Source organism: Arachis duranensis, chromosome 10, assembly GCF_000817695.3.
Source record: "Arachis duranensis cultivar V14167 chromosome 10, aradu.V14167.gnm2.J7QH, whole genome shotgun sequence".
NCBI lineage: Eukaryota > Viridiplantae > Streptophyta > Magnoliopsida > Fabales > Fabaceae > Arachis > Arachis duranensis.
The window spans coordinates 35,759,410-35,763,562 of NC_029781.3; the positions used below are offsets into that span (position 1 = coordinate 35,759,410).

Below are 4,153 nucleotides of genomic sequence, written 5' to 3' on the forward strand. Positions count from 1 at the left end.
TTCGGGAATTGACGACGTAAAGTGGCGCTCAACGCCAAGTACATGCTGCTGTCTGGAGTTAAACGCCAGAAACACGTCACGACCCGGAGTTGAACGCCCAAAACACGTTACAACTTGGCGTTTAACTCCAAGAAAAGCCTCAGCTCGTGGATAGATCAAGCTCAGCCCAAGCATACACCAAGTGGGCCCCGGAAGTGGATTTATGCATCAATTACTTACTCATGTAAACCCTAGTAGCTAGTATAGTATAAATAGGATAAGTTACTATTGTATTAGACGTCTTTTGACCATTCGGTCTTTTGACCATGTTTCATCTTTGGTCTCAGTTTTGTTTTATTCTTCATCTTAGGAGGCTATTGATCACGTTTTAGGGGGCTGGCCATTCGGCCATGCCTGAACCTTTCACTTATGTATTTTCAATGGTGGAGTTTCTACACACCATAGATTAAGGGTGTGGAGCTCTGCTGTACCTCAAGTTTCAATACAATTACTATTATTTTGTATTCAATTCTCTTTTATTCTTATTCCAAGATATACATTGCGCTTCAACTTGATGAATGTGATGATCCGTGACACTCATCATCATTCTCACCTATGAACGCGCGTGACTGACAACCACTTCCGTTCTACCTTAGGCCGGGCGCATATCTCTTAGATTCCCCAACAGAATCTTCGTGGTATAAGCTAGATAGATGGCGGCATTCATGGGAATCCAGAAAGTCTAACCTTGTCTGTGGTATTCCGAGTAGGATTCCGGAATTGAATGACTGTGACGAGCTTCAAACTCCTGAAGGCTGGGCGTTAGTGACAGACACAAAAGAGTCAATGGATTCTATTCCAACCTGATTGAAGTGACAGACGCAAAAGAATCAATGGATTCTATTCCAACCTAATTGAGAACCGACAGATGATTAGCCGTGCTGTGACAGATCATTTGGACCATTTTCACTGAGAGGATGGGATGTAGCCATTGTCAAGGTTGATGCCTCCAGATGATTAGCCGTGCAGTGACAGCGCATAGGACCATTTTCCTGAGAGGATTAAAAGTATCCATTGATGATGGTGATGCCCTACATACAGCTTTCCATGGAAGGAGTAAGAAGGATTGGATGAAAGCAATAGGAAAGTAGAGATTCGAGATGATTTTAGCATCTCCACACGCCTATCTGAAATCCCCACCATTAATTTACATAAGTATTTCTATCCTATTTTATTTTCTGTTTATTATTAATTTTCGAAATCCATCACCATTTAATCTGCCTAACTGAGATTTACAAGGTGACCATAGCTTGCTTCATACCAATAATCTCTGTGGGATCGACCCTTACTCACGTAAGGTATTACTTGGATGACCCAGTACACTTGCTGGTTAAGTTAAACGGAGTTGTGAGCTTCTCTAACAGTGCCTGTAACTCTTTTGGTCCAACAACAACACTAAGCTGTTGGTGCCATTACCAGGGATTATTAAGATCCCAATTCATCATACCATGATCTCTTTGGGGTATTTTTGATTTCATACAAATACAAAGAGACCAATTTTGAGGATCACAATTTCGTCCACCCCATGCATAGCTATCTTAAACTCCCTGGTTGCAATGCGGTAGCTTTCTACGGGGGTCTATTACCAATCAACATAAAAATTCCCGTCAACTTCGGGAGATTGAGCTTCAGTACTTCCTTTAATTTAATTAATTTAATGAACACTACAGGCCTAACTTATTATTCGATATAATGAGAAGCACCTTTATTGAACTAGAACCCTTATCCCCCAACGGATCTACCCAGTAATGTGTGATGAGTTCCGACCTCGAAGGCCCATTCGTCGTACGGAATGAGTATGACTTGGCTACAAGGGAAAGAAAGCGCCCAAGAGATCTAGCTTCTTGGAGGACCAGTTGCTAGCCCCATCATCATCCCAAGCTTTTCCTAAGGCGGGATTGGCGGTCCCATGCCCATATTGAGAAAGGACGAGCCCTATGAACTAGCTCTTCCGTGTCCGCCGAACTGTACGATGGAGGGCTTTCCCCATTTGAGTATTGAATTTTCCCAACCGGGTGAGCACCGTTAATGTTTCTAGTAGATAGACTCTACAAGGAACCTGGCTCAGAGGAAGAAGGATATTAGTTTGAAGTCTCGAGTCTCTATCCCCTCTCTAGTGCTGCTTACAAGGACCGGTTTCCCTACTACCGTGTAATGGTGATATCTGCCTCGAAAGCCTCGGCTTGCTTCGTCTCCTAGTGGTGCTTTCCCGTGGAGCGACCGTGAGTCAGGTGGAGTAGCCCTATTCCACTCCATCTACCTCCCGAGACAATAATCCACCAATAGATTTTTTTGTCGAGGTAAGGTAGAGGATAAGAGGTTTCCCAGGCTGTGTTGAGAGAGGGTTGTAGCTTTATTGTTGGTTTACCTTTCCATGGCAGGGTTAGTGGGAGTGAGTTGGATACTTCTGCGGGCCACCAAGCAGCACAAGAATCCCGAAGCCGTTAATCCTTTGTTTCCTGCCAATTCCCTCACCCCGTTCCACTCCTTCAACGCCGTCGCCGCGGGCTTCGGTTTTGCTTCCTCCGGTGGTGCTTTATCTTCATTCCCATGAGGTCGCGGTACCCTATCGCTGAGATCTTGTGCAGCACCGGGAAGTCGGAGGCTTCCACGACCATGGCGCCGATGTTCATGACGCCGTGGAACCTCCCCGACGGCCGGCGAATCTGGACGGCGCTGAAGCAGGGTGTTCTGGTGGCGTCGGGGTCGGTGGGAGAGGAGAGGATGTTGCTGATGAGGAACCTAACGGTGCCGATGAGGCGGAAGGTGCCAACGGCGTAGATGGCGACGGAGATTCCGGAGGTGTCGCTGGCGAGGAACTTGTCGTTCCAGGTAGGGATGTGGCCGCCAACCTTGTTGACTCGGGTTCAGAGATTGGTGGAGGGGTCGATCCATGTGAGGGTGTAGGTTTGGAGCCTCTGCCGTGGAGACGAAGGTGGCTGCAGTCCTTGTGCTGAGATCAAGTTGATCTCCAATACTTGCTCCTGCATCTTCGCCGGCGACGCCATTCTCTCTCTCTAGAACCCTACCGCACCGCCGTCTTTCATTCTTTCTTCTTCAATCTCTGACAAGATCGACGGGTGTGATGAACCAAGAAAGAATCAACGGTTCTGATTCCGGTGGAGGGAAGAGGTGCCTGATGATGTTGAGAGAAAAGGAATGTTATCGTTCGAGCGCAAGCACTAAGTAAGTAAACTACCTTATGTTTTTGATTTAACAATTGGGATACAGGTTTCACCGTACTTATAATCCATCTTTCATTATATGCTAATTTCTGTCTTTGAGTTGAGTTTATAGTATAGCAAAGCTCAGCTGCTGAGGATAGACTATCAGTCTTGTTTGCTATAGCTTAAATCCGTGATTGACCTATATCTAATAAATTGTTTGCTAGCTTGACTCCAGAACTAGTAGAAGGAAGAAAGCGATGATCGGTCTATCCCATTAAGTACCATTAAGCGTAATCCTGTTAGCCAATGAAAGGACTACTTTTCTTGGCCCAGGGCATGCCTTTACTCCAACAGCGGCGAGGACATAGAGCTAAGCGAGAGACGAGAAATGCGATAAAACTGCTTCTGCTAACAGTCCTCTATTTTCTGTATCGGCCGGCATCTTCTTTCTCAACCAGTCCTATGGCACTTACTAGATGGTCTCCTTTTTGTAAAGGAGTTTGGACTTTACAATGTTCTTACGGGGTAGTTTCCCGCTGCATCGGCCGGTCAAAGATCACCCCTAATTTTATTCAAAAGCTTGCGGTTGGCATGGCTGTGTGAGGTGCTCGTCGATCTCTCTGAACCGGTATACCCAAAGCCACTGACCAATCCCTGAGGGAGACGTCGAAACAACATCTTTGAGCCCAATAGTCTCCCCTTGCCTTATCCAGCAAATAGGGGCTATTGTCCAGCTCGAGCTGTACAATGCGAAATCGCATTGACGATTCCTTTCATTTCGCACAACAGACCCTTGATGGGACGGCCCTTCTCCTGGAGAAGGAGGAATTACATTCTCCCCCGTCTCGGAGGACGAGCTCGGCTGTGTGGAATAGGTAGGCATCGGCTGGATCACGCTGGACGCCGAACCATCCCCCGAAACCATAGAAAGGATTACACCTCCTTCG

General features: G+C 46.5%; 1 pseudogene; it reads right to left on the reverse strand.

Annotated features, from left to right (window-relative positions):
• Nucleotides 1-1,567: 1,567 nt before the first annotated feature.
• Nucleotides 1,568-3,467, reverse strand: LOC107469763 (uncharacterized; annotated as a pseudogene).
• Between the last annotated feature and the right edge of the window lie 686 nt (nt 3,468-4,153).